Raw genomic sequence first — 15,933 nt, forward strand, 5'->3', positions numbered from 1 at the left:
GATTATTCTTTATACTTTCTGTTTCTTTGTTGTGACTTTCTAGTTTTCCTTTTGATTCAAGAGCTTTTGCCCTTACATGATGAAGTATTTTCTTAATATCCACTTTACTGTCTTTGTCACATATTTTCACCATTTTTGTCATCCCGTCATTTGCATTCTGGTGATTGCCTTTTCCCATGGGTTCTTCACTTGTCAAGTAATTTTGGATATCCTAGATCTTTTGAATAGTATGAGTCTCTGTTATTAATACATTGGACCAATCTCTTATTTATATTTCTACAGCATGTCCTTGCCTGCAGATTCTGACATGATTCTGATTGGATTCTTTCTCTCCTCCTACTCCTCAGGTACTTGGCTTCAGTTTTCTGTGATCTGTGAATATATATTATTCTCTCAATGAACATTTATTTGGGTACTCACAGTGTGCTAGGCACAGTTCTAGACACTGAGGATGCATTAATGAAAACAGACAAAAATGTCTGCTTTTATGGAGCATATGTTCTGGCAGAGGGGAACAAACATCAACAATAAACCTAATTAAGTTGCATTACACATTAGTAAGTGATAATCTCCTATGGGCAAAACTATAGTATGATAGTGGGATTGGAAGTGGCAGATGGTGTTGAAATTTTAAATAGCTTAGTAAATATAGGACTCATTGGACATTTGAGCAAAGGTTTGAATCCATGTACCTGCTTTCCAGCTTCTAAAAGTTCATTGACATTTGTCATCTGATTCTATCTGTTCTCTTGTTCTTTATTCCTTTACTATTATTATGATGAAGTTTCGGAGCCAAGAAAAATTTATATATCCAACCAAAAGATCTATAAGAGCAATTCTATGGAAAATTAAATATAACCATATTTATATGATTACTAGTTGTTTATTCCCCAGGGTATTTTTTCTTCTATTTTCCTAAGTGAAATAATAAGTAATTTTTGTAATGCAGCTATAATCACTTGCCTCTTATAATTTCTTAATCTTTTTTACTTTGTGTGTCCTCTTTGGGCAAGATCCAGAATATTTTGAATAATTTTGTTTATAAGAAACACCAGAAGTTTTTCTCATTTATTTATTTTTATTGAGGTAAAAAATGGACATAACATAATTAATCATTTTAAAGTCACAACTTAATGGCATTTAATTCATTAACAATGCTGTGCAATCTCCACCTCTGTCAAGTTCCAAAACATTTTCATCACCTCAAAAGGAAATCCTTTATCCATTAAGCAGTTATTCTCCAACTTACTTTCCCCCATCTCCTATCAACCCCTAATCTGCTTTCTATTTGTATTGTTTTACCTATCCTCAGTATTTCATATGAATGGAATCATATAATGTGTGACTGATTGTGTAGGGCTTCTTTTATTAGAATAATGTTTTCGGTTTCATTCATGTTGTAGTGTGTACTGAGATTTGGTTTTTATAGCTGAATAATATTCCGTCATGTGTGTATAGTACATTTTGTTTATCCGTTCATGTGCCAGTGACATTTGGGTTGCCTCCACCTTTTGGCTCTTGGGAATAAGGCTGCTATGAACATTTACTTAACAAGTATGTTTAAGTTCCTCTTTCCAGTTGCTTTGCACATACACCTACCAGTAGAACGGCTAGTTTAAAAGTTTTAAAAGTTTGAGGAACCGCTACGCTGTTTTCCACAGGAACTGCACCATGTTATATTCTCACCAGCAGTGTATGATATCTGCATCCTTACAGATTCTTGTTATTTTCTATTTTGATGGCTATGGTCACCCTAGTGGATTAATGTTTTATCTCATTGTGCTTTTGATTTGCATTTGACTTACAACTAATGATGTGGAGCACCTTTTTGTTTGCTTCTTGGCCATTTTTTATCTTTTTTTGAGAAATATATTCAAGTCCTTTGCATATTTTTAATTGGGTTCCTTATCTTTTGTTGTTGAGTTATTAATATATTCTAGATAAAAGTGTTTTATCAGATAGGTGATTTGCAAGTATTTTCTTTCATTCTGTAGGTTGTCTTTTTATTTTCTTAGTAGTGTCTTTTGATGCACAAAAGTTTTTAACTTTTCTTGAAGTTAGTTTACTTATTTTGAGAGAGAGAGCATAAGAGGGATAACTTGGTCTCTTAAACCAACTGAGGCACTCAGGTATCCTAAACGCTTTTAATTTTGAAAGAGCCTAATATATCTATATTTTCATTTGTTTCTTGTGCTTTTGATGTTCTATCTAAGCATTCATTGCCAAATCCAAAATATTGAAGTTTCCCCCCATGTTTTCTTATAAAATTTTTATAGTTTTAGTGTCTACATTTAGGTCATTGATCAATTTTGAGTTAATTTTGTATGTTAAGTGAGTTAGGGAGTCCAACTTTTCTTTTACATGTCGATATTAATCGTACCAGCACTATTTGTTGAAGAGATTATTCTTTCCCCCATTGAGTGGTCTTAGCAATCTTGTCAAAACTCAGTTGACCATAGATGTATGGGTTTATTTCTGGACTTCCAATTCTATTCCATTTGTCTGTCCTTGTGCTAGTACTATGTTATTTTGATTACTGTAGCTTTGTCATAATTTTAGAATTTGGGAAGTGTGAGTCTTCCAACTTTGTTTTTCTTTTTCAGGATTTTCTTGGTTATTCAGGGTACCTTCCAATTCCATTTGAGTTTTTTAAATGTTTATTTTTGAGAGAGAGTTAGAGCACATGCACGTGAGTAGGGTAGCAGGGGAGGGGTGGGGCAGGGGGAGCTAGAGTGGGGACAGAGGATCCCAAGCAGGCTCTATGCTGACGTCAGAAAGCCCAAGGTGGGACTCAAACTCATGTATCTTGAGATCATGACCTGAGCCAAAGGCAGACACTTAACCAACTGAACCACCCAAGCACTCCAATTCCATATGAATTTGAACAATCTACTTGTCAATTTCTACATAAAGGGCAACTGAGATTCTGATATAGATTGCATTGAATCACTAAGTTTTCAATCCATGAACGTGGCACGTTTTCTTTTTTTTTCATTTCTTTCATTAATGTTTTGTAGTTTTGCACTTCCTTGGATAAACTTGTTTATAAGGGTTTTTTTTATGCTATTGTAAATGGAATTGTTTTCTTAATTCATTTTCAGGTTGTTCATGTTCAGTATATAAAAACAAATGATTTTTATGTGTTGATCTTGTATCATGTAACTTGGCTAGATTTGTTTATTATCTCCAGTGGTGTTTGTATTTTCTTTAGAATTTTCTATTAATAAGATCATGTGATCTATAAGTAAAGATAATTTTACTTCCCCCTTTTTTCAATTTGGCTTTTTTTTCCCCCCTTGCCTGATTGCCCTGGCTAGAACTTCCAGGACAGTATTGAATAGAAGCAGTGAAAATGGAAATCCTTGTCATGTTCCTTTTTTTTTTTTTAATAGTTTATTACCAAGTTGGTTTCCATGTAACACCCAGTGTTCTTCCCCACAAGTGCCCCTCTCCATGGCCATCACCCCCCCCTCCCTTTACAGCCCTCAGTTTGTTCTCAGCATTCAGGTTTCTCATGATTTGCCTCACTCCCTCTCCCCAACTCTTTCCCCCCTTTCTCCTTCCCATGGTCTCCTATTAGGTTTCTTCTGTTAGACCTAGGAGTGAAAACATATGGTATCTGTCCTTCTCCACCTGATTTATTTCGCTTAGCATGACTCCCTCCAGGTCCATCCATTTGTCTTGTTCTTGATCTTAGGGGGAAAGCTTTTAGTCTTCCACCTTTGAAGATATTATTGACTATAGGTTTTGCCTACATGCCCTTTATTGTCTTTATTATCTCACTTCTAAGGTATTATAAATCCAGTTACTCCAAATCCTTTCCAGCATTTGGTATTGTTGCAATGTATCATTTTACTCCTTTTAGTCAGTAAGTAGTGGTATTTATTGGAATTTTAATTTGCTTTTCACTGATGACTGCTGACATTGAACACTTTCCATGGGCTTTTGGCCATAGGACTTGTTTTTGAAGGAGTCTTTTATATTAAAAATCATTGCCAGATAATTTACCATGTAAATATATATTGATACAGCAGAAATCAAGCCCTCTTATGTTTAGTTTAGGTGCCTTAGCTGTTAGTACTGCTGTGGATCTACTTTTCCGGTAAGGCTTGAAAAATTAAGAACTATTATGCATATGAACATTAAGAATTTGTGAACAGTTAAATATTTTAAAGAACCAGGAAAAAATAATTTTTCTTTACTGTTGACAGGTAAATAATTATAATTATATTTAGACATGGGTTAAAAGTTCTTAAAGAAGTCAGTTGAATATTATTTATGAAGAAGTTATGTTATGTTGAGTGCTTACTTGTGCTTCTGAATGATACAAATGATAAAGGTATATACATTTCCTTGCCAGCAAATAGGTATCTTTGTGTTTGGCTCATCATCTAAGCATCCCTGAAAACGGAACTGTCTCCACCTGGATGTAATTAGGGCTGGATTATTTTATGCATTAGACACACTGAAGTTGCTTTAATTCCTGGATCCCACACAGCTTTCTAGTTATTCTGCTCATTTCCTGAAACCTCAAAGTGCTCATCCATTTCTAACAAAATATTTGAAGTAGTACACACACAAAAATAAATAACCAGGTTGCCATTATTATTAGCATTTTTACTCTCAGATATTGAAATGCAGACTTGGAGAATGGCTCAGAAATGTTGTAATAGCCTTGAGAGTTGTCTTTTGAAAAGAAATGCATTGAAGTGAGGATGATAAGAGAGCCCAGGGGGTAAAATAATCTCTCTCAGTTAGGAATATCTGGTATGGCTCCCATGAAGATCTGTGACATTTGGAATTAAATTTTAGTCATTATAAGATTTTAGCATATGGAAGGATATCTTGTTTTACTTGATATGTTTTTTAGTGGTGTGATTCTTGTCTACTTTACTTAGAAGTGGCTTTTAGGAGAGCTAATGTTTATTAAGCATTTATTATTTGACTTGCATGGTGCTAGTCTCTCTTCTTACATTATCTCTAAAGCTCACTACAATCTTGTAAACCCAATTCACAGATGAAACAAAGTCTCAAAAAATTATTTCTTGCCTACAAGTCACAGAGCAGGGTAAGTGATGATTTCCACTATACCAGTGGTTGACACTCCATCCAATTAAAGTGGAATTTCTGGGATTATACTTTAATATTTGAGCAGCTCTCCCAGGTTTATGATGTGCATCTAAGGTTAGAAACCACTGAGTAGCATCCTGTGCTTACTATTCTAAGACTATACCAGTAGAACGGAGAGTATAGTAAAGAACATGATTTTCCTTTAAAAGTGTGCACAATGTTGTCCATTTATCTCTGCCAAAACATATCTATTTGAAATTTCAGCGGTAGGTGGTATACTGAGAACATGCTGAAGCTTCCCTTTGCTACTTCACAGTTTTAAAAATAATCCTTCCTTCCCCTTCCAAAAATATACAGTATCAATTGAACACAACTGTGAAAGGAAACAAAAAGAGCAAACCTGGCCAAAATTTCTGAAGAACCCTTAAAAAATTGGATTGCAGTGTGGGTGAGAACCGTAATCTGAAACATAACCAGGAATGTACTAGCATAAAATACATGACTATGGGGATGCTTTAGATGTAGCCTGCTGGACAAGCAGGCATAATGGACCTACTTCTCGCCGCCTTCATTCTTCCTTTGGTGTATGATTCAAAACCAGGCATTGTGGGTGCTTCCAGAACCATAGCCGTGCCCCAATATTGTCAGTATTCAGAAGGGATAGGGAGCCCCCCAAATACTAGTTATCCACGTTTACTACCTGGTGAAAATTTTGCCCCTTTCCTAAAAAAAGTGCTAAATAAAAGAGGAGCCCATACCCCAAATCACAAAATATTCAAAGAAAACTATTATATGAAGGAAGATACCAAATTGTACAAAGGGAAGGACCTAAGGAGTCAGTTAATAGGGAAAGCAAAAAAGAACGTTAGAAAAAATATATCTTCAGCGACATGCAGGATGGCACTGCATTCATTTAAAAAAGAAAATGTTAGAGCCTTTTGAAGTTAAGAACAGTTTAAAAGGAAGGACAGAGAATTGGGAAGGGTAAAGGTAAATTGAAAGACGTGGAGTTATCCATTCATCTCTGTTTGTGCTTAGATAATTGGAATAATATCAATTCATGTTAACACTTTTTTTGCTTACTACTTTGTACTTGTATGTATTGATTAAATTTTTTATAGAAGCATGTTCATTTTATAAAAATTAAGTTACTTGCTTTAATAAAATAAATGAACAATTGAGTTAAAGATATTTTTTGAAGAGTGATAAAAACCAAAGAACACAAAGGTCCAAATCAGTAAAGATGAAAGCAGTAGTAGTATTGAATGATAAAAGAAATATATAAAATAGGTAAACCTAGGCAAGCCTGAAAGAGGGAAAAAAAGATACTGATCAATATTAGAAATTAAAAAGAAAGGATCACTACCGATTTATATAAGGAGAACTCCCTCTGTAAGTTTATACTAATAAAATATGAAATCCTAGATTCAATTGGTAATTTTCAGAAATATATGATTTATTCAAATTGTCACAAGAAAAGGTAAAAACCTTTTAATTAATTAATTATTATGGGAATAAATTGAAAAGAAATTTAAAGATATGGCCCAAGTTTTACAGGTGAGTTCTAAGAAAACTTTAAGGAAACCTTAGGTAAACTTGCATCCAGTTTTAAGAAAGAGAAGACCCTATCCAACTGATTTTATGATGCCATGTAACCCAAACCAAAGAGGGGCATAAAAAATATTGTAGACCTATCTCACTTCTGGAGATAAGACTTTAAAAATCATAAACAAAATACTGGGAAATTGAATTTCCCAATGTATTATTTATATAGAGTTTATCCCAGGAATGTAAGGGTGGTTCAGCATTATAAAATCTATTTGTGTCATTTACTTTCTTAGTTATTAACAGAGAAAACTGTACATTCATTTCAGTAATGCCCCCAGTGAGCTTTCAATAAAATGCAGCAACATGGTTCTGGCATAATGAGAGACGCTAGGTTAGTAATATAGATTCTGAAATAGACCCAGATATGTCTCCCAATTTAAGTGTACAATAAATGTGGTTTAAAAAAGTTTTTTAATGTTTATTTATTTTTGAGAGAGAGACAGCATGTGAGCAGGGTGAGGGGCAGAGAGAGAGGGAGACACAGAATCTGAAGCAGGCTTTAGTCTCTGAGCTGTCAGCACAGAGCCAGATATGGGGCTCAAACCCATGGGCTGCGGGATCATGACCTGAACCGAAGTCACCCAGCACTGCTACATGTGATATTTTAAGTCAATATTTAAAGAATGGACTATTCAGTAAAGGATATGCATTTAGAAAAAATATTAAATATTTAGCATCATTCACAAAATAAATTCTAAATATAATAAAATCTAAATATAAGAAACATCTGCAAACTTAAAAGCCATTAAAAACAAAAAGTTTGATAAATTTAGATATATCAAAATTAAAAACTCCTTTGTGACAAAAGATATTTTGAACAAATTAAATGAATAAGTGCCAGACTTAAAAAATATTTGCAGTGCATAAAACAGCAATTATTTTATATTCATAATAAGAAAAAGGGAGAAGGAAATAGAAAAATGGGCAAAGAGTATGAGCAGTAATTCAAAGCAAAGAAAATGGCCAATAAATATTCTGAAATATGTTTATTCTTACTGATAAAATGCTAATTTTAAAGACAATAAAATTGTTTTAATCAACCAGACTGGCAGAGATTTTAAAAAATTGTTTTTAGGCTTATTTATTTATTTTGAGAGAGACAGAGACAGTGCAAGTGGGGGAGAGGCAGAGGGATGGAGACAGAGAATCCTAAGCAGGCTCCATGCTGGCACGGCAGAGTCCCACCACAGGGCTTAGGCTCCAACAATCGTGAGATTATGGCCTGAGCCAAAACCAGGAGTTGGATCATTAACCAACTGAGCCACCCAGCTGCCCTTGTCAGAGGTTTTTAAAGTTGATATATCCAGTGGTTTTAAGTATGTGGAGAAATAGATCTTAGTAACTGTGGGGTTGTAAAATTGTAGAGCCATTATCTAGATGAATTTGCCAAGATTTGTGTACCCTTTAGAATTCATAAGTACTGTGAAATACATTCTCATTGACTACATCCTTATTTAATCCTGAGGCTGGCACTTTGTCCTAATTTTGCCTAATGAGGAATAGAACTCAAAGAGGACAGACACATGGCAGGATTGGAACTCTTACCTGAGTCTCCTAATGCCAGTGCAGGAGCACTCTACTCCACTCTACTCACTCCTAGGGTGAAGGAATGGCATGAGCCAAAGGTTAGAGGTATGTAGGTCCATACATGTCATGTCTGGGGAATGATTAAATAGTCCTGCATGATTAGAGGGTGGTTGAAGGGAATGTACTGAGAGATGTGACTGGAAAAGATAAAGTCAGTGAAAATCATGATATTTGAATACCCTAAGAAGGGAGTAACATTTTATTTTGTGAACATTGAGGACCCACCAAAGGTTTTTGAGCAGTGACTAATAGAGTGGCTGAGGAGAGAGATTTGAGGTAGGAAGACTAGTTACATAGCTAAGGCAGTTGTTTAAGTGAGAAAATGAAGACTTGAACTAGGCTGGTGAATGTAGATTTGACAAGGAGAAGGCAGGGACAGGAGGCATGGAAGTGTAGTTGAACCAACACAGAACCTGGCACCAGACGCTTGAACGGGACTCATTCTCAGCTTACTCTGGTCAGATCTGAAATATATATTGGAGGTATAGCTAATAAGAGGTAAACAGATGGATTGTGTTAGAGAAGAAAGGGCAGAGAATGAGAAAAAAAATGCTGGGTTTTGTTTGAACAAGTGGGTAGATAGTAGACCATTCACTGACACTAGTGGACTTTGCAGATGGAGACATTAGATGTTAATAGTTCTGTTTTGACCATGTTAGGTGTTAGATGGCTCTTAGACATCCAAGTGGAGATGTTGAAAAGGCAGTTGTATAAAGGAGACTAGAATTTTAAAAGGGAGCTAATGGACTAGTGATAAAATTTGAGAATAATAAGCATCTGTCTAGATTAGATGGTGTCCAAAGCCATGGGACTAAATAAAATCACTTAGGAGAAGAGAATGGATAAGGAGAGGGGAAGAAAGTATTAAGGGATGTTCTTGGTCACTCAAGCATTGAGAAATAGTATCTAAGAAGCCAACAAAACAGGCTGAAAAGGAGCTGGCCAATGAGGTAGGAAGAAAACCAGAAGAGTAAGGTATCCCAGGAACTAGAGAAGGAAATATTTCAGAAAGGAAGGAAAAGGGTGGTCAACTGTATGAAATGCTATTTTAAGCTTTGATAAGGAGAGAATAGACGATTGGTCAATGGCCTTAGGGGAAATGTAGTCTTTGGTGACCTTAAGTGGTATATCAGTGAAGTGGTGGGAGAAAAAACCTGAATGGAGTTGGTTGAGGAGAAAATGGATGAGAAGAAAGTCAAGGTACTCTTTGAGGAGTTTTGTTCTGGAAGGTAATGGAGGAATGCAGGGAGGGACGATGAGATAAAATTCAGCTGATTAGATCTATTTTCCCTCTCAAGTATAAGGCCAGGTCATCAGGCTTAGAGTAAGTTGATGAGTGAGTTGGTATTTTACTAGTAGAGAGATGAAAGGAGGGACAGGGGTTTGTTTGCAAAGTGAATGAAATGTTCATGGAATTTAATCTGGGTAAAGATGGAAGTGGCAATACTGATTACCATGATAAGGGCAATGCTTTTATATCTTGGTGAAATCTACAAATTGTTGGAGTCAAAAGAGCATCTTAAACAAGCATGGCAGGTGAAATATGATTCATGTGGGCTGTGGACCACTCTTGAAGAAACATTCGAAATAACTTTGAGTCATAATGTAAGTCTAGTCTTAGAGCAAATACCTGTTTTTGTTCAAATTTCACATATGTTTATTTAAACAGGGGAAGAGGTACTTGTAAAAATAAAAGTGAATTTATAGGAGTGTGTGAGAAGATATTGATCATCAGGACTTGTTAGTGAATAGATTAACCGTGAGAGGAAAGGAGTTTAACAAGTGGTCTATTACAAATTGTTCTATTATAAAGCTTTTAAAACATTAAGTGAACAGCTGTTGCATTCTACCTGCATACATTATAATTTTTTGTGTAAAATAATTCTTTTGCTCAAATATTTAGCTCTTCCATATATATCTGCCATTTTATACATATAGGTGTATTTTAATTCCAATATTTTGCCCATATCTGAAAATAAAAATTGTGTTCTAAAAACTCATTTTTGCTGCAAGAAAATTCTGAAGTTCAATTTAATTTGGACAGTTTCTCATACTGAAGATGCCATCTTTAATTCCCTTAGTTATGTTTGATTATCCAATTGCAACTTGCTCTCAGTAAAACTTTGTCTTTAATTTTAGCTGCCTCCCTTTGCTTGGGAAGCTCTTGCAGTCTTCCTTTAATAAATTAAATTTGCCCCTGTGTTGGAAGACTTGATGAAAAGTTGACTAAATTTGTTAAGCCACTAGAGATTCCCTTTATATTGAAACCCACTTGTATGTAGCTTTTCACATACTACTGAGTTTCACTGAAAGAAATGCCATGAGATTAGTAGGAACTACTAGAATTTTTTTTTTAAGTTTATTTATTTATTTTGAAAGAGAGAGGTCAACAGGGGAGGGACAGAGAGAGAGGGAGGATGAGAGAATCCCAATCAAGCTCCGTGCTGTTAGCACAGAGCCTGACATGTGGCTCACATGAACTGTGAGTTCGTGACCTGAGCCAAGATCAAGAGTCAGACATTTAACCAACTGAGCCACCCAGGCACATCTAGAAATTTTCAAGCTATCAAATTTATATTGCAGGAAGGGTTAGAATGATTACCCCCTAATCTGTTCTCTCTTAACTACAACTATTTAATAATGAATTTGGAAGGACTTTTTTCCAAGTGCATTATGTCATTGTATATTTACTGTAATTATTAGATGCATTTGGACAGATGCCTAAGGATTATTGTATTTTGTCAATGCTTTTTTTGACAGCTTAAGTCAATTACTAGATATTATATGTATGACCAACAATAGGACTGGGTTATAGGGAATACAAACAAAGTAAATGATGATGAGGTCCCAGGTATTAGTATCCCTTCTTGATGTTTATGTTTTGCCTCTAATTTTGCTTTTCACTTTTTAATAGTATCTAACTAGTACTGCATGTTGTAAACCAAATTATACTTCTTGCTGTTTTGTAAATATATTTGACATTGCTGTTTCTGTCTTTGCTATGCTGTTTCTCTTCCACCTTCCTTCCAATTCTGAGTAATCTTTCCTCACTAATAAGACTCATTTTGGGGCACCTGCGTGGCTCAGTTAGTTAAGCATCGGACTTCGGCTCAGGTCATGATCTCACAGTTCACAAGTTCAAGCCCCACGTCAGGATCTGTGCTGACAGCTCGGAGCCTGGAGCCTGCTCTGGATTCTTTGTCTCCCTCTCTCTCTATCCCTCCCCTGCTCGCACTCTGTCTCTCTCTCAAAACTAAAAATAAAGAATAAAAATTAAAAAAATAAATAAAACTACATTTTAAAAAAAGATTCATTTCAAATGCTATGTCCTGTGTGGCATCTTTCCAGATATCTCCTTCATACAATAAGAACCCTATAGTTGTACCCTATGTTTGCCCTAGTTGTTTTTTTTTTGCCCTGTTTTAAATATTAGTATATATTATGTTCCCCCTTACTTGAAATTAGTTCCTCAGGAGGAGTGTCTTATTTACTGATCTTTGTATATATCATATCATACCTGACATATAATATTTGTTGAATCAGAGTCAGCTGAAGAAAAATAATAGATATGACAAAAATAGTCAGGAGTCAGATACCACTGATCATAAGAGAAGTGATAAATGTTAAGTTACTGGATAAGCTAGGACTTAAGCTGAGCCTCATTCTTGAAGACCTTAAAGTAAAACCAATCAGAGTGCTATGAGAATGATAATTCTACTTTTAAATGGCAGATTTCTGAAGATGAGTAAACACTGGGAGATTAGGTAGTCACTGAATTTCCCTGATTACAATACAGTTACACTTTACTTCATTTTCCTTTTCACAACATGAATATACCAGAAACAAAATCATGTCTAGTCCAGAAAACCCTCATACATGTTCTTAGGGTAAGGATGTCTCTGTAGGTGATAACTAGCCATATTGTGAAAGACTGTAAATCCCAATGAAGTGATCTGCCTAATATTCCTTTTAAATGCAGTTTGGGACCCTAAAGGTTGTTTTCATTCCCAGAGGCTTGTACTTGATCCCTATTTATAACTCCAGGTTTCCTAAGGGCTTGCATGGTTCAGAATGAAGGACTGGTGCTGAAGAGCTGCTAGAACAAGAATCAATGAAGTAGCCCGATTCTAAAAAAAACAAAAACTGAGCTTTCAGGGGCCAGTACATCCTGAGTAACAGCGAAGCCACATGTATAGCCCCCTGTGGCAGAATCAAGGCTCCTAGAGGAGAGTAAAGCTGGTGTTGACCTTCAACTGAAGGACCTAAAACCAGGGTCATCTTATCCATGAGTACCCAGGGCCCTCAGTACCCTTAGGAACTCATGAAACTATTTTAATGTCTTTTAAAATCAGAAGAAAAAAAAAGAACTTAAGTTGAACAAAATGTTTTAACACATGGCATTAATATATTTGTCTTCATACTAAACCAATCACAAAATGTAAATTTTTTATTTTTATTGGAGGAAGAACCACAAAGACTAAAGTGTCCATGATCCACAGAATTCACAATGCAGCCCTGCCCAAAACCTACCCATTTTTCTCAAGGTTAGTGCTAGACTGTGAAAGAGCTGCAAATTTGGGCAGAAATGAGATAGTTTAATCCAGTTCTTCTTCCTCTCTGTGTCCCAATGTCTTCATCTGTATAATGAGTTTGTTTTCTTAAGTATGGGTTACTTTTTTCTTTATTTTGAGTAATCTCCACACCCAACATGGGGCTCAAACTCACTACCCCAGATCAAGAGTCACATGCTCTACTGACTGAGCCAGCCAGGTGCCCCTTTTTAATGAGGAGTTTGGACCAAGCTACCTGTGAGGGCTCTTGCAAACATGTAACTAAAGTCCTACATCTGACAAGTTCCAGGCCAAAGTAGATTATCTAACAAAACATGAATTCAGGTCATGTGATAACCCACATAGATACAGAACAGGCCTGATAACCCCCCTATATTTTTTTGTCCAGTTAGAAATACTAGTTGGGAAATGATAAGAGCATAAAGTATGTGTTATTAGCATGTCACTGGTGAAAGATTAGAAGTAGTAAAATGCTTTATATGTTGTAAATACTCAGTAAATAATGAATGGATAAAATAATGATGTATATTAGCTTATTTTCTTGATAATAAGTTACTAGCTTATTTTCTTGAGAGAAATCTGTATATACCAGAAAAAAAGGACTAGCTTGTGGAATTTTTTTCTTATTCTTTACAGAAAAATAGCAGAAAACATTTTGGAGATGGCTAGATCTAAAGTACCCAGTCTCATTTCTATAGATTGTAAAATTCTGAAAATTAAGCCCAGACCTCTTTTAAGTTGCTTTCTATTTGTTTACAAGGTTTTATTCTTCTTGGTCTAATCCAACATATGTGCTAAATTAAGATGTTAGAATAATATGTCTCCTCTACTTCTTCTATTTGTATGTTGTCCATTTTTTAGATTATTGATGGAAATAATTATTGATGGAATATCAACTAGTGATTAACTCCTAGTTGATATTCTTTCTGTAAGAAATGGGCCTCTATATCATTTATACTACTCCAACCTCCTTATTCGCTTAGGGATATCACACTGATAGAGAACAGGATGATTTAATGGATGCCTACAAAATATATAATTAGAAATGTAGGGGCGCCTGGGTGGCTCAGTCCGTTAAGTGTCTGACTTCGACTTAGGTCATGATCTTGCTGTCTGTGAGTATGAGCCCATGTCGAGTTCTGCGCTGACAGCTCAGAGCCTAGAGCCTGCTTTGGATTCTGTCTCCCTCTCTTTCTGCGCCCCCGCCCCCCCCCCCGCCTCCCCGCTCCCGTCATGCTCAGTCATTCTCTCTCTGTCTCAAAAATAAACATTAAAAAAAATTTAATGTAAACTTACTGATGAACACATATTATAAATGACAATGAAATTCTAGATTGCCTTGAGTGGTTTTCTTCCCCTTTTCTAGTAATAACTACAACCACTTTGATGTATATCAGAAGCACCTGAACTACTTTTTAAAACTAAAGATGTTTGTGGGCCATCTGAGACCTGCTGGTGTAGTATCTATCAGGATGTAACCCATGGATCTGTATTTGAAAAAGATTCCAGGTGATCATGACAGGCACTAAAAGCTGAGAACTGCTGCACTATGTAGAAGTAGAAGGTAGCATTATTACATAGATCTGAATTCAGAGTCTAGATCTGCTGCAGTCTAGGTATATAAACCAAGACTTAGGTTTATGACCAAGTTACTTAATCTTTCTGAACTTCAGTGTCCTTGCCTATATAATAAGAATGGCAATACTTTTATAAGTCTTAAGAATTTGGGGGGCTTCAGGGAGATAATAGATGAAAAATGCTTGATATACAGTGATAGCTGGTATTAATATTCTAGTAGTACAGAGTTATCCTCAGTTTTCATCTTGACTTATAAAGAGTAAGGTTTTTCCTCACAATAACTCTTTTCTTATCCAAAAAAAAATTTATATAGAACTTCCTCTAGCTATTTTTTAATTAGGGAAATTTACTCCAGGCTTCGAACTTTCCTCCAGCTTTGCATTTGTGCTATTCAGGAAATAGTGGCAGAGAAAATAGGTGACATCTTAGTTTTCAGTTTCCCTAGCATCCCTTGGAGGAGCTAATTATTTCTGAATCCAGTTTCAAAGTTATCCATTGTCTTATTTTAAGAACAGGTAATTGATATATCATGAACTTGGAACATGAACTTTAGTTGCAAAACCATAGAATAATGGGGTTTTGTCAATGAAAGAACATATGGATGTCATCTCCATCATGATATGTTTGTTTATATGGTTAATTTCTATAGGTTTGCAAATGATAATGTTTTAGATTTCTTTGGAAACATCTCAGGGTCAATTTAATTGATAGTGTAATAGCATAAAACCATAAGAGAAAGAAGAGGAGGAATACTGTTCTTTTCCTGGTTATGGTCTTGTCTCTGCAACTTTACCCATTTATCCTTTTATTTTCAGTTGCTGTGAACTTATAAAGTATTGATTATACAGAATTTAAAGTATTGATTCCCCCTCCCCACTTTCTTTAGTTAAGTATTGATCAAATAGAACATAGTGCTAAGCCTGAACATTTAATTTACATGAACTTTACCTAGCATTTATCAAGGCTATGGCTAGCTGCTTTCTCTCCTGAAATGTGTATTCACAATGCCTTCTCAATGAAGGGGCTTTGCCTTTATTTACTTTGTTGAATTCATCATATATAGAAAACAGTGAGTATATTAAATGTGGTTTTAAATAAAAACTGCAAGAGCTGAAGGTTATACAAACACCATGCTTGATGTAGCCATTCTACTTCTTTGATTCTATGATTTGCCTTTAATACGTCAGGAGTGGGCCTCCATTATGCCTCATTATTTGATTTTTTTTTTTTTTTTTTTTTTTGGTAAGCCTCTGCTGAGTTTGCACCATTGCATATTTCCGGACCAGAAAATTTCCACATAGGAAATTTTAATACCACAACAGTTTTTAGGCAAGAAAATGCAGAAACTACAGCAGATGAGGATATGAATAGGCAAAAACCATTTTAACCATTTTATTTAAGTAAACTCCAATGTATCTCCAATTTAGGGCTCAAAGTTATGACCCTGAGGTCAGGAGTCACATGCTTCGTTGACCATCCTTTCTGGCACCCCTCATTTTAACCACTTTATACATTCAGA

General features: G+C 35.4%; 1 protein-coding gene across 1 annotated transcript in view; it reads left to right on the top strand.

Annotated features, from left to right (window-relative positions):
* PEAK1 (pseudopodium enriched atypical kinase 1) overlaps nt 1-15,933 on the top strand; it is a 288,632-nt gene that overhangs the window by 158,553 nt on the left and 114,146 nt on the right. The window contains exon 5 of the mRNA XM_029951806.1: nt 283-347. The gene's annotated coding sequence lies outside the window, so the exon portion shown is untranslated. The remainder of the gene's footprint in view (nt 1-282; nt 348-15,933) is intronic.

Source organism: Suricata suricatta, chromosome 9, assembly GCF_006229205.1.
Source record: "Suricata suricatta isolate VVHF042 chromosome 9, meerkat_22Aug2017_6uvM2_HiC, whole genome shotgun sequence".
NCBI classification, from domain to species: domain Eukaryota; kingdom Metazoa; phylum Chordata; class Mammalia; order Carnivora; family Herpestidae; genus Suricata; species Suricata suricatta.